Source organism: Aedes aegypti, chromosome 2, assembly GCF_002204515.2.
Source record: "Aedes aegypti strain LVP_AGWG chromosome 2, AaegL5.0 Primary Assembly, whole genome shotgun sequence".
In the NCBI taxonomy this organism is placed as follows: Eukaryota; Metazoa; Arthropoda; class Insecta; order Diptera; family Culicidae; genus Aedes; species Aedes aegypti.
Genome location: NC_035108.1, coordinates 28,958,557 through 28,984,097, shown reverse-complemented (window position 1 = coordinate 28,984,097; position 25,541 = coordinate 28,958,557). Strand labels below are relative to the sequence as shown.

General features: G+C 35.6%; 1 protein-coding gene across 1 annotated transcript in view; it reads right to left on the bottom strand.

The window, feature by feature from the left end:
- LOC5578167 (obscurin) overlaps positions 1 to 24,985 on the bottom strand; it is a 206,626-nt gene extending 181,641 nt beyond the window's left edge. The window contains 1 exon segment of the mRNA XM_021840377.1: positions 24,690 to 24,985. The gene's annotated coding sequence lies outside the window, so the exon portion shown is untranslated.
- Positions 24,986 to 25,541: the final 556 nt, after the last annotated feature.

The following is a 25,541-nucleotide window of genomic DNA, read 5'->3' as shown; positions in this document are numbered from 1 at the left end:
TACATTCGGGGTAATGGAATTCGGGGTGATGGCATTCGGGGTAATGGGTTAGAATCAATTCATGGAACCTGTAATATAGTGAGACGGTTCCTGAATCACCACAAGTGAGAAGCTCGTCCAGCAGACTCATTAGAATAATAAAAACTGACAAATGAGATCCACAGAGCCTAATCCCCTTTGGCATACAGGTAGGTTAAAGTTTCCAGCATTTATTGATGAGAAGTGCCAAAGCTCAATAATAACAATACTAATAATGTTTATATCCTTTTTAGAGCATCCTTTTTTTTAAACAAATTTGACGAAAATAGACCAAACTGCTTGCCTTTACATCAAGGTTACATGAGCTTGGTTTAATTGCCTCATCTTTTCCTAGATAAAATGTGTGTTTTTTGCATCGAAATGACCCGGCTAGTTGCAAAAGACTTCAGGAGAAACTAAAGATTCTTGGAAAATAACTCATCGCACAGAAACTCCTTCAAATCTTTCGCTGAAATTTCTCCAACAATCCTGCAAAATAAATCTATCAGAAAATCAGAAACCGTTTTAAACATTTTTATGAATGATGCCACAAAATATCAGTGGAAATCATTTTTCAGGAATTAACTAGGAGCTACTTCCAGAAATTTACAACAGTTATGAATCACCCAAGAACTTTGGTTTGATATGTTCTAGATTGATCGCACGTTTAGAAAATGCTAGCACCGCCACACGAACACGATGCGACTGTTCTTAGATTTATCCATAACTTCTTCCAAAAGTTCTTCACGAATCTTCTGATAACTCTCTATGGATGTTCCCGAAATTCATCAGGAATGCTTATGGAAATTTGTCCCAGAATATATAACGGATTGGCCGTAGATTTATTTCAGAAACCATCCATTGATTCATTCTGAAATGCCATGAAGGATTGCTCTATTAGTTTTTCTAACGGGTAAAGAAGTTTCTTGTAACAACTCTTACAATTAGTTTCCCAAGATTTTCACTATAGATATTCTCAATCGCTTCTCAAACGAGCCAGAAATTTTGAGGGGTTATTCTTAAACTATGTCACGATTCCCTAGACATGACACACCATGATAAACCTTATAGTGTCTTCCATCTTCCATAAGAATAATTACGACCCAGATCGAGTTTATCAATTGAACAGATGATAAATAGTATAATTGATTTTTCAAGCTTTCTGCTGATCTATATATTTTTTTATTGTTGAGTCATGGCACAATGGTCGGAAAAAAAAAGTTTGGCCAAAACTAGTTTTATCGTATATTTGAACTTTTGTTTGTATTTGACCGAGTTTGATCAAAATATTTATGAAGAGTGAACAAATATGTTTTAGATAAGCTTTGTATAAAAAATATTGTCAAAATATATGTAAAATATTGAATAATTCAAATAGCTCTAACTTGAAAATAAGCAAATTTCTAAAAAAGATAAACGCCTTTTGTAAGATCTAAGGATGCTTTCTAATGTGCAATATTCGAAATGGCGGCGATATGACGCGACAAGAGTTGTTTTTCAGGTTCTAAATCAAAATTACTAAAGTGTAATATTGAACAGTACTAAAACTTCAACCAAATATTTTTTTCCATCCATAAAAGTGTTGAACCATAAGCTTTCAGATAGTGCGTAAATTTGTGGAAATATTGCAATAACTTAAATATTAATTTTGTACTTTATTTTAAAATAACATTTTTAATTTTTGTCGTCAGTCAATTTGACGGCATAAAAGTCAGAAAAATTTGAATTTTAGGTTAACTTCCATCAAGAATTATAATAATATAATACATAATTAAAATATACTTTAATATAATAAAAAACATAAAAATATCAAAATAGTTTTTGGTAGTCTTGACCGTCCCTTTATATGGAGCCCGACCATTGTGCATGGGTAAGACAATTCTTTGATTGTCCTACCCAGGTGTTTTTGTGCGTAATACATGTCGTACCTGTCCTAGCCAATTTCCGCGCTACTGACAGTAACATATGAGTGTAGCAAAATCAATTGACTGCTAATTGAATATTTACAGCACTGATAAAACTATGAAAATAAACACTATAAGGATATGCAAATTGGTTTTGATATTAAACAAAAGCATCTCAATTTGATCTTACAAGCTATGTGGTCAGGATCCTGAGATATCCACAAAACAAAAGTTTTATGCTCACTAGCGCCACCTGGTGGCAACATTTTGAATCTCATAGCTTTTTTATAAAAGCTGATAGCGCTTGAGTTACTGAACAACTTTGCCGAAGACGCCATTTTTCTAAGTGTTCAGGAACCTGAGCTATCCGGGAAACACAAATTATATGCTCACTAGCGTCGCCTGGTGGCAAATGCTCGAATCTCTTGGCTAAAATAATGATAGTCCTTGAGCTACTGAACAACTTTGCCCAAGACGCCATCTTTCTAAGTGTTCAGGATCCTGAGATATCCGCAAAACAGAAGTTTCATACACACTAGTACTGCTTGGTGGCGCAATTTCACTTAGGCAGTGTTGCCAGCTACGACAAAATTTTGAACCCTACATGAAAAACTGGACTACAATTGACGAGTATTGCTTCCGCTCAAGTTTTATGGTTTTGATCTTTTCTTTATTCTTCTTAAACAGTGTTGCCAGCCACTAGAACATTTGTGAATCGGCCGACTATATGGCACGCAACACTTCCTTCAACTTTGGTGAACATCCGGTATCGTTATCTTTAAAATTTTTTGGTATTTGCATATCACACCATCTTTTGATAACAATCGAGCAGTGTTGCCATCTATTACCAAAATATGAAAACTTGAACGGCGATTTTGGAAAGTTCTCAATCCATGCTTCAACTTTGCCAAATATCTCGAATCAGTATTTCCACATATAAACGTTGCATTTTGCAAAAACATAATTATAACCCTGATTTTTTTACGACCGATTATTTTTACGACCGATTCTTTTTACGACCCCTTGATGACGGTCGTAAGAAGAGGTTGGGGTGTACCAAGAATAAGGAAAATCCTTTACTTTCGATTCACTCTTGAGTAGTTCTTGACTTACTTCGTAGTTTCTTGCTTTGAAATACTTTCCTTTTGCACTGTTTACTTTTCATTCAAGTGGTCAAAAACTCCCCATCAAAATTCAATATTAATTTTTTAAATTTTTAAACAACATGAAGATAATAATTCCAAAATCTCTTTGCTATTCGTTCTATTTGATTGCCGGTCAAGAACATTCACTTTTCTCTCTTGAATAATTGAAGCTGATACTTTTTGTCTTTCTTTCTAAAAATCTTTTTCTTTTTAAAATCTTAAAATCTTTTTTCTTTTTAAAACCTCTTTGCTATTTGTTCTATTTGATTGCTGGTCACGAACTTTCATTTTTCTCTACTTTTAAATAATAAATGCTGCTACTTTTTGTCTTTTTTTTCTATTGCGAGTTTCGGACTTTTTTTAATTACGAAGTAGCAACCATATCTATGTGCAATCAGTCTACCCTATGCTATTTTTTGAACTGCCACTACAAAAAATGTTGAATTACACATAATTTTTTAATGAAAATAAACTCAAATTTGCACCACCTTTAGTGACTTAAACAAATTCAATTCCATTTGTTCTGTCAAGTTGACTCATGTAAACAATAAATTTAAAGGCGTTAGCTAGATGGCTCATACTCATACGGTCAGAATACCTTATTCTTCATTTGGAATACACAAGACCACAAATTGGCACCAAATTTATAAACATCACTCATATTACTAATGAAGTATTTTCTAATCCAAAAACAACTCTTAACTGTCGTCTGCAGATTCGTCATATTTGAACGATAGACGGGGCAGCATAGGTGGCGCTAGTCGTAGAAAAGGATCGAAGGGGTAAATTGCAAATCCAGTTCCACTATTTACAATAATTATCGCAAAGTTTTGTTCTTCCTGGGAGCTGCCTGTGGGAAAATTAAATAATAAAATACATCCCAGCCAAACATTTTTTGGCAACTGCCGTGTCTTCAACGTCTCATTCATGCCAATTTCCAACCTATACGAATGTGGGACCAACGTTCTTGGCACGTGAGCATCCCAGATGAATTTCTCTGTTCAGTATCGAATTTAACTTTAATCATCCTCAAAATTCGGCCATAGTCGTTGGTGTTAAAATCAATCGAACAAAAAAAAAAACAAAATTTCGCGGTTTGACGAGTGGATGGCTGCCACATTTGGAAAGAGGGAAGATATTAAGATGCTTTCAACAAGCGGATCAAAAGATCTTTTCCCGTTCGCTCGAGCAGATTTATCACACCGATTTTCATTTGTCAAACATTTCAAAGATTTTCGTTGCTTTGGCTATAATGGGTCAGGGCACTACGCTCTTTCCAGATGTTTTTTTTTCAATAGCATTTATAAATGGGTATCAGACTTCCTTTGTACTGGTACCTTGGGTAGGCACTTTGTAAACATTTCCCTAGGAAAGTGATTAATTTTGACAGATTGTATATTTTTCACTTTCGATGTCAGATAGCGAAGAAAATTTGTCTTTCTCACAATGTCACGCCTGGCACTGCTTCGGTGCACACGATCTTTGTCATTTACGGAAAAGTGTTTCTAGGTTAGGGTGTCCCAGAAAAATCAATTTTCGAAAAGTCATAGCGCTCAAAATAAAATAATAATAATAATGATGTCCTGTCCGAAATTGGGGAACAGGAGATGTGAGACTAAAAGTATATTTTCTCATAGTTCCATTCGAAGTTGTTAGAAATTATTTCATACTTTCAACATATACGTTTAAATACGTTTCATACAAAAAATATAACGCTTCAGAGGAGGGTAATGTGGCTCAGCTCTCAATGTTAGATAGGTCCTTTTAGAAAGTTAGGCGACATTGCTTCTATTCTAGGGTTGAGCATCATGACTTTCCAAATGTTTTTTTTTGCTAGGCTACCCTAGTCTAGGTTCTAGTAGATGAGAATCTGTTTTCCCAGTTTTGCAGCCAAAACCACAATCAAGCGAAAACATGTGATTTTTTTCTGTCCTCGTCGATTTCCCAGAACTTTGGCTGAATAACTGCACTCATTTGGGGGATATGTTAAGCATCGTTTATCAGCAGCGAACTGTGATTGACACTTCCCACGCAGCATGCCGCGCCAGGTTGGATGGTTTGGGCGGTTCCCTTGACCGTTTGAATCATCTTTTTTCTTCGTCGGAGGTAACTTGATGAGTGTACTGACGACGGGTGTTTATTTTGGTTCGTTTGAGAACGTTTCGGACAGTCACCTTGCTGAAAATGAAGCATTTTCGTATGGAACTGTGCGGCTAACTCGTGTCCGCCTTTGCAGTGTGCATGTAAATAAACTTACTCTGGGTACCACATGCAACGCTTTTCTTAAATTATATTGCCGTAATGAGCATTCTCTCAAACAACGGAGATCTTGCAGCTGGTTAATTGTCCCATATGAAGGGTTTCATTCGTTCGCTGTCAACGGATGCAATCAAGCCTTCACTCAGCAAGCCGTTTTTATTCGCCAATTGCCTTTCTTTTAGACCAACATATAAAAATGGTTGAACATCCTTTGCAAACAGAATGTTCTGCAGTCAATCCAGAATCAAAAGGGAGTAATTATTTTAAAAAAAATGAATTAGTTAAGCTGCATGCCTACAAATGCGCGTAAAGGTTATTCCGCCTTTTCCACATGTTAGTCTAGAATTAAAATACACCCGTCCTTGATGCATCTGTGCAACGAACTCAACCCCACTCCATCATAATCTTCTCAAATGATGATAATCCATTAACCATCCCTTAGAGAAGGAAGCAACATTTGAAGGTCATAACCCTCATCCGGTTTTGCTTCGAATATTGATGATGCATGGTGAGGTCAAGATCGGTAACCGGTTCATTAGCCATGTCAGCCATACCGTGGCGGATGCTCTCGAAAGTTAGGGAAATATTGCGCACAAATTTGTTGTCGCCAAAATCACCCAACGTCGTGTGCACGGAAACTTGTCAAACAAACGGATTTTCTCGTCAGCAAACCGAAACGAATGAATATTGCGTCCAAAAGTGCAACACGATGCTCTCGGTTCCGCTACAATTTTACAACGGCAAAAATATCAACACGCTGTCAAGTGGCCGTTTCGGCATGTTACGAGACTACCAAATGGTTTCGTTGGTTTTATTTGATCCAAAATCACTTTATTGTTGTTCCTCATTTATTAATTTCAGCTACAACATTCTTTGTGGACAGATGTTCTATATGTTGAACGATCTTTTTTCGGTAGCACATGTTTACAAATTTTATTAAAGCGAAGAAGTAGCACTGTAGGATCTTAGTAGTCCATGATTAGTAGGTTGATAAGGAACTCTAATAAATATATCATTGTTAATTGAACCACTAACCAAAAAAGTCTCATCTCTACAAAATGGCGACGAAGATTAAAATTGGAAAAATATTATACGTCATCGGCGTATACCATACCGAGGAAACGCGGATGCCACGGAACACTGAGTGCAGTATACGCTTTCAACAGGATCAAGTATATTATTCAGCGTCTCATCCAAACTGCAACAAGCTCAGGAAAAGACGCTGTATCAAGATTCAGAGAGGAGGAATACTACAGCGTAGCGACAAATTAGGAACAAAATGAGAAACTTTGATGGTAATTGCCTTATGAGTACACTAATCAAATGCAGCACACAACTTTCGTATGGTAAGTTCTGTCCATAAATGTAAGTCTTCATTGGTAAAAAAAATCATAAGCAATAGTTTTCGAATTTAAATAGGGTTATGGAGTTAGCTCAAATACCATTGGCAACTGGCTATTGGGAAAAGGCTATTGATCAAGTATTGTATGAAAATAAGGAATATTGCCATAATAAAAATGTGGAAGACCAATCAGTGCACATAAACATTCAGATTTTTGTTGACAAAGTCTACAGTTTAAAATTGATTTAATTAGTGCTATATCTTACTTTTATCCAGTGTGATTATCTCCGATAAGGCAATATTTGATAAACTGGCTTCAGTATAAACTTAATCGAAGAACGATGAATTTTAATTACTTGCTTCTTCAATAGTTAAAAGCAAACTGGCCAATCATTCGATCTTCATCCTATGGTACCACTATTCATGGAGACTTGCACACCTAAAAATATCGCTGCCAGAGATATCGACACTATTTGCCCAAACAAAAAAGAATATGGTTTTACTTTTGATAGCTAATTGTTTTCACAAATCATAAGGAACAAACATGTTTAAAATGGAATTTATGAATTGAAACACTTGACCACAATTAACTATTTAGATGAACAGTACTTAGGTAAACCTGGGAATAAATGTGAACAAGAGAGTGTGTGAGTGGAGTTTCAAATCTTTTATCAGTTGACATGATATACCGTAATGAATCAAAATTCCAGACAGGGTTAATATCTGAACACTTCAGTTTTGTTCAATATTTGATAAATTGAAACACCAATTGTACTATTGCATATTGAACATTGAACTATATCTTTAAGTATCCAAGGTCATTGTAAAACTCAGGCAGATCTGGTAAGCTATGAGAAAACTGCAAGCAGAAATAGTAGAAATTACTTTGTCAGATTATATGGAACGATAAAACGGACTTTCCAGGAATGAGTTTCAGTATTTTATATTTTGAATAAATTTCCAAGTCGTTATTATTGTTCATTTAAATACTATTTTTCTGTGAGAGTCAGTGTAATCAAGTATGACATATGTATTATAAGCCACAGCAACTCATTATGAATGAAGCAATTAACATTTTGCGAATTTGCTTGGGTAAATCCCAATTCCCAATGAGACAAATATTTATTTCAGAAAATCAGAAATCATGTAAACGCGATAAATATGACTTTAGCTGAACGCATTTCAAAGCAGTCAATATTGGTGATAAAGTTCAGTTTGCGCCAAATTTGGCCATTGATATATTGGAAAAACAGGTGAAAGTGTTCGAGATTTAATCTATAAGTGTTCGGCAATCTGAAACATGTGTCCGAATTTGAAGACCTTTCTTGCGTTGTTATTTTTATATTTTTCGTGTGGGAACTCCGAGTTTGCAAGAAATTTTTTAACGGAATAATTATGTTTGAACTACTATTTATGTAAGCATTCATACTCATTGGAGGAGTTGGTCTCGGAACATGATTAATTTGGTGAACAATAGATTAAGCGTCCGGGTATTGATGCATCACGGTAGAGGAAGTTATGAAAATGATATAGTACTGGGTCACTTAATTCAGGCTTGGTAGACGAGAAAAGTCAAATTAGATTGATAATGAATAAAAATAAAAATATATATATAAAGGGCGAGTGTGTTATCGACGAAGTACGTAGGAAAGCTCCAAAGGCGATCCTTTGAGAGTAAGCGGAACCCTGTTGTTGGGATGAAGTACACTTGTCAATGACGACAGTGGAACCCAGACAAAGGGATGAAGTACGCAGGAAAGATCCAAAGGCGATCCTTTGAGATTAAGCGGAACCCTGTTGTTGGGATGAAATTCACTGATCTACAAGGATAATGAAACCCAGACAAAGGGATGAAGTACGCAGAAACCCGGAGGCGATCCTCGCGGGAAATTAATTAACTCTATGAGACCTAGAGGCGAACCTCAGGATGATTCTCAAGAGTAGGTGGAACCCAACTCAAGGGATGAGAGTACACCATTGTGAGACCCGGGATCAATCTCAAGTACCAGATTGAGACCTAGAGGCGATCCTCAGGATGAATTTCAATGGCTGGTTTGAAACATTGTTAATTACATTTGGTATTATTATTCACTTCAATTATTTTATGAATTTCTACAGAGACAGGAAAATATTTCAAGAATATCAAAATCGATTTGCGACTTCAAAGAAGAAGGTATCTGCTACTTTCAAGCCAAACAAACAAAGGCTATATGAAACAGAAAAAAAGAAGAGAAAGTATAATGCAAGAAATGGTCAAAACAATACATCTGCATCGGAAAAAAGGAAGAAAGAACTTAGTATGAACAATAATGACTATGGCACACATGAAGGTGCAACAATGGAAAACTAGAAGATGGACAACAAGATGGAATCGTCGAACTACAATAATAACGTAAAGCTTTTTATTATTAAGAAGAACGCTGCACTCACGTTCTGTTTTTGTTTTTCAGATAAAGTAACTATGGTCAGAGATCTACCAAACTAAAGTTGACAGATAGTCCGGTTTGCTAATTAAGGAACCAGTTTGTTGGAATTCTGTATCAAGTATTAAAAAATAAGACAAAATTATAATACTATAAAAGAAGGGAGAGATGTAGGATCTTAGTAGTTCATGATTAGTAGGTTGATAAGGAACTCTAATAAATATATCATTGTTAATTGAACCACTAACCAAACAAGTCTCATCTCTACAAGCATACAAATATGAAGTTTTCATTTCCATTAAAATCACGCTATAGGAATTCACGCTCTTCTAGGATTTAAAACTTAATATCGTTTTGAAGGTGTAACTGGTTAATTGATGGCAACTGGTTGTTAGTTAAAAAAGCGGTTTCTTTTTTGACTTGAAGTGTTTTTTTTAAATAATAATAATCCTAAAAGTAAATGAAAACCGAATATAGTAATATATCGTTTCATTCCACTAGAGTTTGTATCCTTTGACAGATACGCGTATTTCCACCTTAACTGTAAGGACGTCTTCAGTGTCGTGTATTAGACTTGACTTAATAAGTCAACTACTCTGAATATGGTCTTACAGTTGAGGTCGAAATACGCGTATCTGTCAAAGGAGTAGCGCAATCCGATTAATATTCAAGTCAAGAGAAACCACGTTAAACATGAAACAAAAATATCACAAATTACAGTTGTATTTACACATCAGCTGTCAGCTCTAATCTTCTTTTCAATTCTGAAACCCTCGTGCCAGCTTTTTAAACGACGGAAAGTCGGAAGTCAACGAACAGTCCAAACACAACAAAAATCATATGTTATTCTATTAAATTATCATCATCGCCGCAACGGTTGAAGCGATTGCAAAAAAAATGTATCCCCAGACAGGAAAACGTTGACGACTCTCGCGCCAAAACTCATCCCGCCTCAGTTACGCGATCATTGCTCCATGACAAGACGAAAGAAAGCAGTCGGGGTCCCTTGGCGACCGAAAATTGAAACATATGATTACTTACGAGAAAAATGTGATATTTTAAATCCAATCAAAGCGACACCTTCGAGTGATTACTTGTAGCGTTCGGCGTTTCTTCGAATTTCCAACAGATGGCAGCACTTCATGAATAGGAAAAAGCTCACAGATGAGTTGCGCATGCTCTACCATTTAAACAGTGCGAATCACTCGCGCTTCTGCGCAAGGGATTGTACGCTAGAGAAGCGCTGACCACTTCCGAACGAACTCGACGGAACTTGAGGGAAAATATTTACCTAATTGAAAAATAATGTTGGCGCCACTTTCGACGTTGACGGACTTTTTGGCTGATGCTACGCTGATTGCATCTATCGTAAAATGAGTGCACTATGCAGAGGTCATTCGCGTTGATCACTTTGGCAGGGCTGGTAGCAGGTCTCTTTTCAGAGACTTGGTCACTATTTTAATGTAAGTCTTTATTTAAAAAAAAAGACACGGACACCGTCTTCGGCCATTTAGCTGCACAGACTGTAACTTAACACTAGACAACGGACAAGCATGCTCCAGTGGCACAGCCGAGAAACATTCTTGACGAAAAGTTTCAATGACTGAAGCGGGAATCGAACCCACACCCCGTGACACGATGCGCTTAAATGCCTGACGACATTAATCGCACGGCTACGAGGCCCACAATTTTAATGGATGATCTTTAATTTTTTGTTTTTACCGGAGTGATCTCTGAAGTTACTAATTTCTTTTAATTTATTGTGATGAATCCTGAAGCAAGATGCCAAAAATCTTTAGAGACTCTTACGTGATTATTCTTCAGGAATTTCGTGATTATTCTTCAAGATTCCTACAAAAAGCTTCTGAAACTATTCTAGTGACTTTTCCACAGATATCTCTGGAACATATTCAAATATTTCTTCAGGCAATTCCTCTAGAGATGTCCCATAAATTATCCCAGGAATTTGTCCAAAATCTCCTCCAGAGATATTTCAAGGAATGTTTTGAAGACTTTCACCAAAATTGGCTTCAGGAAATCGCCAGTAATTTTCACAGGAATAAGTTTAAAATTTTATAATATACTGGTCTAGGATTTCCTCTACACTCATGGAAATCGACTATCGATAAACATAGGAACCCCTTATGAAAATTCGCCACAATAAATCGGATTGAAATTCATAAATTTGCCTTATGAAACCAGAATTTGAAAACAAAAAACGTTTTCGCGGCAACCTGGAATCGAACCAAGAACCTTGCGATCGATAGGCCCTAGCGTACACCACGCGCCTATCGACGCCTTGATGTGGAGTGATGCTAAAACGATACATAAAGGGTTTGTATTGCAATAATCGTTCCACCTTTCATAAGGCAAAATGTATGAAATTCGATAGTCATGCGCTTAGAGCTGCACTGTAGAGCTTTTCCACAAATTCTTGTACCGATTTCTTTGGTAGTTACTCTAGCAGATCTTCCAAATATCTTTGGATCTTGGCGTTCATCCAAGAAAATCCAGAAAGTTTTATGCTGTTCCTAAAAAAACTTGATTTTTCCAGGAAACTTTCGAAGAATTCTTAAAAAAACTTCCAACGTCAGCTTTCCCAGTCAACATCCCTTTCATTTCTACGGGTTTTTCTCAGGAATTGACCATGAGCATACTCCAGAGCGCGATTGATCAGAATAATTGAAATTGTACAGAGAACCAACAGATGTAGATTGGGAGTAGCATACCATCTTCAATGTACATTTTCGAGGACCCTGAAATTAGTAATGTCAGTAACGCCGCCGGCCACGTCCTTAAGGTCATCGGGAAAGGAAAGGAATGTTAGTGTGACATCCATTGTTACTAAAGACCGAGTATACCTCTGCATCTTCATGGTTATCACGGGAAGGAGTTTTGTTAGGGGGAAGGTTTAAAAGCTACATGATCAGGATTCACCTTAGTAAGTGATGCGATTCATGTAACCTCTGTTTGAAAAGTTATCAATACGTCGACATCTTAAACATCTAACTATTCAAAGGTTTGAATCTCGAAATTTTATAAAACATGTATAAGCGCTTATGTCAACATTCCAAGTGTCGAACCATTCATAGTTTGTTCAAAAAGAACATAAAAACATACATGTCATGGTACAAATGTGTTATTACAAGCATGAAACGAGCTCACCAGTTGGTAATCCATCCTCGACTAAACAGTCACAATCTCAGCGCCAACATGCTTACGTAGGGATACAAAATCACTCCGATGGCACGCAAATGAAGTGCTAACTGCAAGAAAACACTCCGTGTGCGCGAAAACTGAATCGGACAGCTTGGGTCTTCGCAAAGCATTACCCAAGCGAACAAAGCCAACTGAAAAAAAAACACTCCGAGCGCGGGAAAAACCTGGGTTTATCTCAGGAATTGCTTCAAAAGATTATTCCAACAAATCTATTAGAATCTTCACCAACAATTTTGCCTTATAAATTTTTCCAAGGATTTTTTAAAGCTTTTTCCAGTTCTACCAAATGATTCAAGTAATTTCATGAGTAAGTAATTTATGATTTATCACCAGCTAACACTACAGCAGTTATTCTGGCCATTCCTGTACAAATTTCTTGATGGATTTAATTTGATGTTTTTCATGGAACTCCTTCAGAAAATTCTTCATGGACTCCATTGATTGTTTTATTTTCTTCATTGACTATCATTAAAATTTAGCTAGGAAATTAACCAACATTTGCTGGGAGTTTGGAGGCGTTTTTCCAAGATCCTTGCAAGATCGCATCAAAAATTACTACAAGTTTTTTTTAGAACTTACTATTAGGATTTGTTTTGAAAATACCTTCCAGATTTTTCAGTAGGTTTTCCAATCATTTCTACAAAATTTATCTTTAAAATTCCCAGGAAAAATAATTCGTAGATAAATTCTTGTGAAATTTTTTGTAAAATTAAAATAAAGGTTTCTAGAACTACTGGAAGACTAGGTAATTTATGATAGAATCTTTGGAGTATTTCTTAGAATTATACTTGAAAAATTATCCAGATTGAAATAATCAACAAAATTCTTGGAGGCGCTTAAACATTAAAAGCCTCGGACGAACCTGGAATTTTAAAATGATCTGATGATCCTGATGAGCAAGAAAGTTGATGTCTTCATCAAAATTGATCAGCAGATCAAGCGCTATATGGCCATGAGCAATCTAATTGAGTATTCAGCCGCTATATAGCGCTAGTAACAAGTGTTATCCAATCATCTGTATCCCAAGATCCTGACCAGTGAGAAGGTTGGTGTCCTCGGCGAAGCTGGTCAGCAGGTGGAGGGCTATCTAACGGTAAAAAATCTGATTCGTACTCATCCGCTAGGTAGCGCTAGTAAAAAAAACTCAAGTAACACAACTAGTTATATATGAGTAAATCATTCAAGTTTTGAACATATTCCATTGAATTTTTCCAGTAATATTTACTTTATATCTGACACTTATAAAGCTAAAACAGCGCAAAAAATGGCGTCCTATATAACATCTTATAAGTCTGACAACTATTCATAATCACCTACAATTGACGATTTGTAAATAAATTCTCAACATAATAAAGAAGAGCATATGAGCTGTGATGGTCATTTGTTCTAATGAGGTTATTTTTCAGCACAAAATACTTACAAATCAAGTGTATATAACGATATATTTCATTTGTCGTAATTGAGCTATTTACAAGTGAAAACCAAATATATATGACACAAGATGATCATTTTATAATACAGGCAAATGTTTTGGTTGTTTTGACGTTATTTGTACGGTATATAACTTGAAAGACACATTTGTATTACAAGCTATCTGATCAGAACGTCCAATGTCAGCAAAACGAAAGGAACTTACAGACAAATAAAAACAAAATTGTCTTCAAAAAAAGGCATAGCAGCCACAACCTTAAAAATGTTTTCCAAGCTAAGAAATAAATTGAATTTGAATATTATTGAGATAAAGGAAAATAAAAAAGGATCATATCTAGCGATATTTGGGACGTTCAATATGCGATTAAAAATTTATGGTGAAACTTTTAATTTCACTCTTAATTAATGCATGGGCCATTATAATAATTAATATATGTAATACAAATCCACCTAAATCGTGCTGTTCTGTGAAATTTGCTTCAATTCTCAAGAAAAAAACAATATGGCTGATTTTTAGTTGAACTTACAGTGCCGTCCGAAAATATTCGAACGCTTCAATTGTTTTATCAAACTATGATATTGATCTACTCACATTGCTCACACTTCAAATTGGTACTCAATTTTGTTATACTTTATGTCAAGATTGGACAATTCATTAAATTGGATCTTGATTTCTAACCAAATTAATCTACTTATTATGATCGATTTGCAGCTTTGAACTAAGTTGATTCAAATTCCCGACCGGTACTGTAATCTAGATTATTTAGTTGGCAAAATGTGAAATGGTTGCGTGTTTTGATTCAGAAATATGTCGAATTAACGTTATAATTTTATCTTAAGAGCATCTTAACTACAGGTTTTTGATTATCTTATAATAACGTTTAAAATACATCTTTGGAACATATTTTCAACATATTCCCCAAAAATTCGATTGTTTTTGTTTTTTCGATAATAGTTATAGCACCAAAATAACTTAAATATAGCTTTTGCTCAGTGGATAGATTTTCGTCTGTCAAACGTCAAAAATCGGTTTAAGATTACGAATGTCAACATTGTAACATTTGCAGTAACTCGCGCAGCAGCTTTTTTTTATTCAAACAGTTTCATCGATTTGAGGCGTATTCGACTACAATTATTCTAGCCCCTACAGAGGAAAAAGTTGCTTTATTTCAATATTCATCATAGGGATATGTTTCCTGCTTTGAAATTATGTTGATTCCGGTGACAAACAGATGACCCTTGTGTACAAAATGCTCTGGACTATGTGATGTGCCAATCACGTTGCTAAAATCATCAGGAAGTGAAACTTTTTCACGTTTATTTTTCAAGGCAGCTGTAGCAAAATTCGCAAATTACATCTCTAGAACAGGTAAGCGAAGTTGGCAGAATTTGTGTTCACCTTGAAAAAATACTTATTTTGTCTATTTGCTGTACTCTCTGTGACCACATCTCTTTCAATTTTTAGGCATATCGTTTTTTTACAGTTTCTGAGTTTTATACGCCCTTACCGTTGATATTATCAAACTGTTTTTTTCGTTATTTTGAAAAGCAACCGAAAATACGCTAGCAATTTCGTTTTCAACCCATCATCAATAGTCGAATGATATCAAAATGACACACAAGATTAATCGAAGATGAAGAATTTATCGATGTTTGAACCTTGTATAAAAACACATTTAAAACACACTATTACAACTTGCATTTTGTTACTCCGATACATAAAATATAAATCCTTATGAAGCTATATGCATGTTTCTGGAGCGTTAAATTAACCAGGTCAGGTTGTCACTTTAAGATTAAGTGTTTTGAGGTGATGTGTATTTCGATAGCTATTTTATAATTCTTATGTAACACAAGATGTTATGAATTCACCATTTTAACTCTTATAGGACAAGATCTGGTATCTGTTATTCGAAAAGATGTTTTCGGTGTTACTTGGGAATCAATCTTCTCTATCTCAAGATCTTTATCAGCAAGAAGGTTGTGTCTTAAACGAAGATGTTCAGTAAATCGAGGGCTATCTGGAAGGAACAAAATCTAATAGAGAATTCATCCGCAAGGTGCCGCTAGTAAAAAAAAATCGATTGTATCTCAAGATTCTTATCAGCTGAGATTGTATCTCAAGATTTTTTATCAGCAGGTTGGTGTCTTCGACAAAGCTGTTCAACAGATCAAAGGTTGTCTAGTGGTGGCAGCCCTGTCGTCGTAAAATTTGAGCTTCTTAGTCGTCCCTTTTTAAGGGGGGCGTTGCTATGGCCTAGAGGGCGCTTTCACTCCCAGGCGTTAATGATGTCTTCGCATAAGAAATATCACAACTATTTTAATGCAAAGGGATCAACTAGGATGGAGGTTATGTTGCTATGGTTTTCGACTTTCAGTCTATACAGATCATAAACGGAAATCCAAAAACCCTTAGCTACATTTTAATATATAAAAATTACAAATATCACAAATACTTCAATATACATTCCTAAACAAACGAAAACCAATATTTATTTGCACGTATTAAGTTTGTGTGCTATTTATATTAATATATGGAATCAAGAGATTAAGTACATGGGCTCAAATATTATTTAGTTGAAAAATTTGCTAATGCAAAAAGTGATAGTTATTTTGTCCTTGTATCAATTGAATCTACTATAACAATACCTTTTTTACTACTGTAAATGCTATGTGACTATTTTCTAACAACTAAGACTATTTCAATGTGACCTTTAAAAAAAATCTTAATCCATGAAATGAACTCAGTCTTGTAGAACCTATCACTCAGTGTTAAACGGATCATCTAATGCCAATCCAATAACCACATCGAACCGTTTATTTGTAAAAATTTTTGTGTCTGCCTCAAATTTCAAATTTTTTTTTGTGTTCGGCATTTCGCTTTTAAAACAATATATTGTTATTGCATTTCGCTTTTTAAACAAAATTGTGAAAAATTTAAGCAAATTGATGCAACATTTTTCGAGTAACGACCATATATGTTTCTGGTACCATTCTGCCCGTTAGCTCAAAGTGAAGAGCATAATTTTGACAATTGTATGATTTTTTTAATTACTTGATATTGTATTTATTTATTTTTTGATAAATTGACTAAGAACAAAATGGCATTGTACAAATCATATTCGCATTTAATTAGAAATTCGTTCATCTGGTAAATATTATAGGACAGTTTTGCAGCTGCTCGAAATCAGTGTTTTCTAAGCTTTTTGACGCTGATCTCAGAATTCAAAACGAAGCGCTAACGGTGAAATACGTCTTTCTGAAAAAAAAAAAATCAAGATAGAGCCAAATTCAAAATGGTCGCCAACATTATTTTAAATTGGACTATATCTTTTCTCCATGCGATGCCCCTAAGATTGATTTGTGTTTCAGCGAATATATGAGAAGAGAGATACGTGAAGAAATACAAAGAATTTATCAAAAACTGAGCTTTTTGTAAACTGTCAGGCTAGGGTCCAGCAGTTTAAGTTTATCAAAACGCTTCTCCTGTAGTTTTCTAAAGTTCAAGCGAACTACGATGCAAACTGTAATTATATTAAAATATGCCTATGGTTACCGCGTTTCAGCGATAATTACTCAACCATAGCTCAAAACATTTTTTTAAAGAAATATTATGCGTATGCTCAGCCATGTAAGACTAGGAAAATTTGTAGACTTGACTAGAATGCAAAGAAAAGGTTTAATGTTAGACATAAATAAATTATTACTTAGGACTCGATGTTTCGAATGTTTGAACGTAACGTATTCATATATTACTTTACGTTCAAACATTCGAAACATAGAAATATATGCTATTTTCCTTTAAAAAAAAAATCAAATAATTAAGTGTACAAAGATTTTTTTTTAAGTTTTCTAAAAGCAGAACATCTAGAACGTTTGAACTGCCTTTTTTACTTTAAGAAAAGTTGTTCGATTTTCAGCCATATTATGGCTTGAATTAAAAATGAAATATCGCTCTTGAAGTGATATCAAAATGAAAAAAGTCAACAATTTCTCGGGATATCAATGTATTTCGCTATGGTTTATCTTTTGTAGTTTTACGTTAGATATATTAGTGGATCTTGTAATTGCCGAGTATCAGTTACAGAAGGGTTTCAAACTAATTCTTCTTCTTCTTCTTTCTGGCGTTACGTCCCAACTGGGACAAAGCCTGCTTCTCAGATTAGTGTTCTTATGAGCACTTCCACAGTTATTAACTGAGAGCTTTCTATGCCGATTGACCAATTTTGCATTCGTATATCGTGTGGCAGGTACAAAGATACTCTATGCCCTGGGAATCGAGAAAATTTCCTTTATGAAAAGATCCTCGACCAGCGGGATTCGAACCCACGACCCTCAGCTTGGTCATGCTGAATAGCTGCGCGTTTACCGCTACGGCTATCTGGGTCCCATTTACAAACTAATTTCATCAAATTTTAAAACACGAAAATACTGTTCTTAGCGTATACCTGATTATGAAAGTTTATCACTATCACATGAAAATTATTGGTCCAAAATAAACAAGGGTATGAACTGACTGTCTATAGAACATATATTACACTGCGGAACACGTTTTTGTCTCCAGCATCAAAATACCTCTATTTACTTAATAAAGGGTTGCTGAATCCATTGCCGTTTACAGAAATATCATAGCACGTCTAGTTTTTGAGATATTGGTTGTTGAAAATGCGACTTTTGACTATTTCAGCCAACTTGCATGCAAGTTTGCCAGCTTGTAAGGCAATTTATTTACTTAATTTGCCACAGAATTCAAACTTTATGTGTGTAACAACACTTATCATCAAAGTTTGTAATACTTTCGACCCGGAAAAGTTATTTTTTGATGGTATAGAAAAGTATTGTATTTTGCCATATAAGAGAAACGAAGAATTTAGTATGGAGACTACAAGCATATTGAAAAAATCGGTTTAATCTAAATTTAATCGTGCATTTTCAATCAAAATACATCTAAAATGAAAGTTTCAGTCCTCTTTTGCATGCTAGATGGATAAGATGACAAAAAAGTTTGATAAAATATACTTCAAATTTTAGGTAAACATAGATAAAATCAATGTTTTGTACAACTTTGGCGACCTGTAGCTAAAAATTGTGACGTGCTGGGAAATTTCTGAGAACGGCATCAGATTCAGCAACCCCAAATCTACTAGAGACACATAATTTGATCCTTGAGACACGCAAAAATGTCATTTTTGCTGCGCTGTGTTATATAAGTATATATAATTTTTCAGCTTTAAACTTTACCATATTTTATCAAAGTTCGCGAGTGGTCTTGGGCCCCTTAATGATCTCGTGCTTTCATCGAAGGATGTCTCGAGATAATTTAACCAATAATTTCTTTAATAATACCGAATACTAGGGATCAAGTGCATACAGCCCTGTAGACAAATGCTTTTATATCGTAATAAATATTGTTTCCTCGTCGTTTCCTCGAACGTCAGTTCTTTGAATGTCTGTTCTCAGTATCCCGTTTCACGACTTTCTACATTTCAGAGTAGTGAACTGACCAGTCATCTTGTACGCATCCTGTTTCTGAGAACTATTTTTGCACCTTCATGGACTGCATCACTTCTCGAAGTGACACTTCACTCGGGAAAATGAGATTCGAGAAAAAGGGTTTTTCGAGGAACTTTCATTCGCGGAAACGACATTCGAGGAAAAGTAGCAAAATTGTTTGATGAATAGTATGGAAAAATAATATGAGACTAAATATAGATATTATAAACAACATATAAAACGGAAATAATTCACCAATGTTATAAATGAATTTCTGGACATACACAATACGCTAATCAACATTGATCCTAATTGCATCGCTCGTTCCCACAAGAGCAGACGACGTAACTAAAGGACCAAACTACTACTACTCTTCACTTGATATACATTAGTTAAGGACATAAAGCAAATACAATTTAATTGCTTTTCTAGAGGGCGTTCAGATGCAACTGATCTACGCGAAACAAAGTATAATCACTTCAGGGCGTTGATACAGATTGAAAAATATTCATAGGATAAGGTCATACTACTCCAGGGTGTTGATAATGTTCAGAATGCATGCACATTTTAACATGCAATTGATGTTCAACAATTTTCGATTCATGCCCTACATATCGTAAAATTGTACCTAATCTACATAGAATTAGGCCAAAATACTCCAGAGCGGTAACACAGCTTGGAATATTCCCTGAAGGGCGTAAAAATGCACCTGACCTACATAAGATAAGCTTGAATTATTTCAGGGCGTTGAAAAGGCTATAATTTTCTATTGACGTCCTAGAGGACGTTAACATTTACTTAATATACGTGAGAAAGGAACAAATTAGTCCAGGGCGTTGATATATTTTGACAATTTAGATGACATCAATCAGAGCGTTAAAATGCACCTGATCTTCAAAGAATATAGTCAAGTTACTCCCGGGCGTTAATTCTGCTAAGATATTTCTATTTATTTTCAACAAGGCGTAAATATGCTCCAGATCTCGCAAAGATCAATTTGTATCAAAGTCAAATTACTTCAGACCGTTAATCTAGCTTGATCGGTTGACGTTATACAAAGCGTAGCGATGTTTCTGTACTACGTTGAATAAGGCCAGGGCGTTGCTAAAGCTTGAAATTTTTAATTGATATCCTATAGGGCGTTGAGATGTACTTGATCTTCAAGGAATGAGGTCAAATTACTCCAGGGCGTTGATATGGCTTGGAATTTTCAATGGATACAGGGCATTAACCCTCTAATACCCAAATTTTTGTTTTCGATCTAAATATTAATTTTCGTTATCTAAAACCATTCTAAACACGGTTTGGGCAATGAATTATTTTTCTTCGCAAATTTATGAATTTTGATTTTTGATTTTTATTATTTTTATTTTTGAACATCCCTATCCTTTTAAATTTTTTCTTGAAGCCTCTTCTGGTTACTAATTTTTAACAATAATAAAAATTTGAGTTTTTACTATACTCTTGAAAATATGATTTTTTTAATTTTTTTCTGGAACATTTTTTATTTTCCGTGTAACTAACGGAAAAAACAGTTTTGAAATTATTTCAATTCCATCAGGCTCTTCTTCTGTGATAGGTTGATCGTAGAAAAATATAAAAATTACGATTTTTCATAATACACGTTAAATGAATCCCAGGCATTTGTAGGTTATATAAGAATACAATTTTTCTAACAATTTTCAATAATACAAATAAGTTTCAAAAATCATAAAAAACTTTTCTTATATGCGTGTTATGAGTCAAGGTTTAAGCCAAAAATAAAATCATTTTAATTTCCGAGCTACGAAAAAAATACACAAAATTCCAAAGTGTACCCCGTCTAAAGGCGGGGTTGGGTATTAGAGGGTTAAGTTGCACCTGATCTACAAGGAATATAGATATCAAACAGGGCGTTAATATGAAGTTGATTTACATGACACGAGTCCAAATTGATACAGCATGGAATTTTCAATTTATATCTTACAGGGCGTTAATATGCACTTGATCTAAAATCTACGTGAGACAAGGTCAAATTACTCCAAGGCGTCAATACAGATTGAAATAATCAATCAATACAGGGCATTGAGATTTACCTGATCCACGTAAGACAAGGTCAAATTAGTGGAGAGTGTTTTTACATTTTGACATTTGTCCCACAGGTCGTTAAAATACAGCTCATTTACATGCAACAAGGTCAAATCACTTCAGGGCGTTATTGAATCTTAGAAAATTCAATTGATGTCCAACAGGGCGTAAAGATGCACTTGGTCTACGTAAAATTAGGTCACATTACTCCTTCAATTTTTGCCAATGAACAGTTCGGATTCCGCCATGGACATTCGACCACTCATCAACTTTTACGTGTAACAAATTTGATCCGTTCCAACAAATCTGAAGGCTATTCTACTGGTCTTGCTCTTCTAGACATAGAAAAAGCATTCGACAGTGTTTGGCATGAAGGTTTGATTGTAAAATTGAAAAACTTTAATTTTCCAACATACATTGTTAGAATAATTCAAAGTTATCTGTCAAATCGTACACTTCAGGTTAATTATCAGAACTCCAAATCTGAAAGACTTCCTGTAAGAGCTGGTGTTCCCCAAGGCAGCATTTTTGGACCAATATTATACAATATTTTCACATCTGACTTACCTGAGCTACCTCAGGGATGTCAAAAATCTTTGTTTGCGGATGACACAGGCCTCTCCGCCAAAGGACGAAGCATATTTTTTCTTCATACTTGCAAAAATGGAAGATTTCTCCTAATGCTTCCAAAACTCAACTAATAATATTCCCACATAAACCAAAAGCTCTTTATTTGAAACCTTCAAGTAGACATGTTGTCACGATGAGAGGGGTTCCAATAAATTGGTCAGATGAAGTTAAGTATCTAGGGCTCATGCTAGATAAGAATTTAACTTTCAAAAATCACATTGAGGGCATACAAGCCAAATGTAATAAATATGTAAAATGTCTCTATCCCCTTATTAATAGAAAATCAAAACTTTGTCTTAAGAACAAGCTGTTGATATTCAAACAAATTTTCAGGCCAGCCATGTTGTATGCTGTACCAATATGGACTAGCTGTTGTAATACCAGGAAGAAAGCTCTGCAGAGAATTCAAAATAAAATTTTGAAAATGATTCTGAGGCTTCCTCCCTGGTATAGTACCAATGAGTTACATAGAATATCCAATGTTGAAACATTGGAACAAATGTCAAATACAATCATTAATAATTTCAGGCAAAAATCGTTACAATCTTCTATTGCCACGATTAATGCGTTATATGTTTAGGTTAAGTTAGGTTAAGTATATTAAAAACATTTTTTTTTCTCTTATAAGCAGGTGAAATCAACTCACCTGTAAAAAAAAAAAACTGAACTGCTACGGCAAATGAAATGTAATATGTTGTTAACAAAATGTTAATTAAATCTTAAATTTGTTTTACCAAATTAGGATGATAGTGTTGTCAAATAACACAGAACACCTAGATATAAGAAATGAATGTAATGTTTGGAATGATACTAATAAAGCTTTCAAAAAAAAAAAAAAAAAAAAAAGGTCACATTACTCCAGGACGTTGATAAATTTTATATTTTAAATTGATGTCCTACAGGGCGTTGAGATGTATTCGATCGATATGGGTCAAATTACTCCAGGGCGTTGATAGAGCTTGGAGTTTCTATTGATGTCATACAGGACGTCAAGCTGCACTTGATTTACATGGGATGACGTAAAATTAATCCAGGGCATTTATATAGTTTGAAGTTTTTAAATAATGTCCTACAGGGCGTTGAAATGTAGCTGATCTATTACTCTAAAGCATTGATACAGATTGGAATTTTTAATCCATGCAGAGCATTGAGGTGCACCTGAGACAACCGTAAGACAAGGTCAAATGAGTCAAGGGCGTTTATACATCTTGATATTGTCTCACAGAGCGTTAAGATGCAGCTGATTTACATGACACGAGTCCAAACTACTCCATGGCGTTAATAATGCTTGGAATATTCAAATGATGTGGGGCGTAAAGATGGGCATCTACATAAAGGAGGTCAAGTTACTCTTCGGCGTTGATAAAGCTTGAATTTTTAATGATGTCATACAGGGCGTTAGGATACTACGGATCTATATGGGACAAAGTAAAATTACTCCAGGGCGTTGAAACAGCTTAGAGTTTTCAATTTTGATCTACGTAGAATAAGGTAAAATTACTCTAGGGTATTGATAAAGCCTGAAATTTTCAATCGATGTTCTACCGACCCATTGATATGGTGAAATTACTCTGGGGCGTTGATACAGCGCGGTAATATACTCCTATTCTATATGAAATAGGGTCAAATTACTCCAGATCGTTGGAAGGAACAGGTTGGAAATTTCGATTGATATCTTATGGGGCGCTAGATTATGTTTATGACCGCATATTTATGATTATGGGCGCACATTATGTTTATGACCTCAGGTGAAAAATTCTAAAAAAAAATCTGAGAAAAGCTTCTTAGTCGTCGACTAAGCGCGACTAAGCAGGACGACAGGGCTGAGTGGTGGAAAATCTATCCGGGAATGTTTTTGCTAGGCGGTGCTAGTAACTTTTTTAAACATTCAGTGCCACTCAGTTAATCAATTCCCAATAATGTTGGTACCACCAATCTTCTAGCGGATGAATTCTCAATTAGATTTTTCACCTCCAGATAGTCTTCTATCTGCTGAGCATCTTTGCTGAAGACACCAGCCTTTTGGCTGATAATAACCTTGAGATAGAGAAGATGGAAGATGGTTTTTATTAGCACCACCTGGCGGTTGAATTTCCAATCTGACTCTTCACCGCCTGCTGATCAGCTTCGCCGAACAAATAATTCGTTTTTTTTTATTATGTATGATACCGTTTTGGTTACTGTTCGGTTTCATGTGGTTTCATTTTGATCTCCTTTTTCATCCTTTACTTTTGGACGTTTCAAGCCTTTTGACAACATATATGAAATCCAATTGCCACGAGACATGTACGTCCAATGGTAAAATCTGTGTGTTTGACCGACAAGCCATTAGATGGCGGTAGTGTGCAAACGTCAAACACGAACAAAAATGAAGTGAGCGGTGCCATAGACCTATTCACATGACGTCTCAAATCAGCTGATCGGGAAGCACTTTGACAGTTCTTCTATGAAAATGACAGGCCCGTGTTAGCACCGGTCCTCCACCGATGTAAACAAATGTATAGACAGATCTGTCACATGAAAAGGCCTATATATTTCAATCGACCGTTAAAAGGTGGTCGATGAACTATGATGAGAGAGTGACGTTTGATTGTCTGTAGTCTTATGTTCCTATTTTAATACACTCAGTCGCTACCTGCCCTGCTTTGTAGATGGCTATACATCGACGTAACGAACCGTTTCGGCGTCGACAACCCGATATACTACACTGATATATGTATCTACTTAAAAATTAGAGAGAAAAAACAGCTGCACTTACCTTGGACCCGTCGGATTCGGCGTCTTTGCCCTGCAACTGCTGCTGATGGCGGCTCAGGTCTTGATATCGTTGATAGCGGTACAACAGGTGGCTGCTTTCGATCGCTTCACATGGATGCTGCTGGTGCAGGTGGTGATGATGGTGCTTCGCCACCGGGCCAACACATTCGGCTTCGGCCCCGGGACGGTACGAAGCAGGAGGCGATGGGGGCTGTGCTGCAGTTATCGACGATCTCCGGCTGATGGCCGACGAGAGCTGAAGGATTTCGTCTTTGGTGGAGTACGCTTCGCCAAAGTCTGACGAAGACGCGATTTTAGGGAAGAAAAAGGGATCTCTTTTAGACGTTTGGTTCAAAGTGAACAGTTGTTATAACCGTTTTGTTTGGAAACAGATGGCAGTAGTCACACGACGACGATGAGAAAACGTGAAAATTGGCCGCAGGAAAGCACACTAAATTATAACTGTAGTTTATTACCAACGTTTTGTGAGACATAGGCATCTTTTAATTGTGAGACACTTTCAACACCTTATTGACTGCACGTTTTTACTCACACGAACACATGAAACAGACGAAATTTGTTGGAATGTTTACAAAAAACGGTTCCTGTGCTTCCTCTTTTCCGCTGAAAATTCCGCGCCGAAGTCAAAGCGGTCGAGTACTCGCAGTGTTTATGTCTTTGCTGAGCTCGGGTATTTCACCATTTTGGCGGCTCTTGATCTCGCGGTTTTAGTCGTTTAAGATTTATGACTGGCCATGCGCGGTCAAGTGGTGGTAATAATAATGCAGTTTTTTTATGTACGACGAGATGTTTTAATTTGATTTGGATTTTTTCTGGTTCTTCACGTAATACC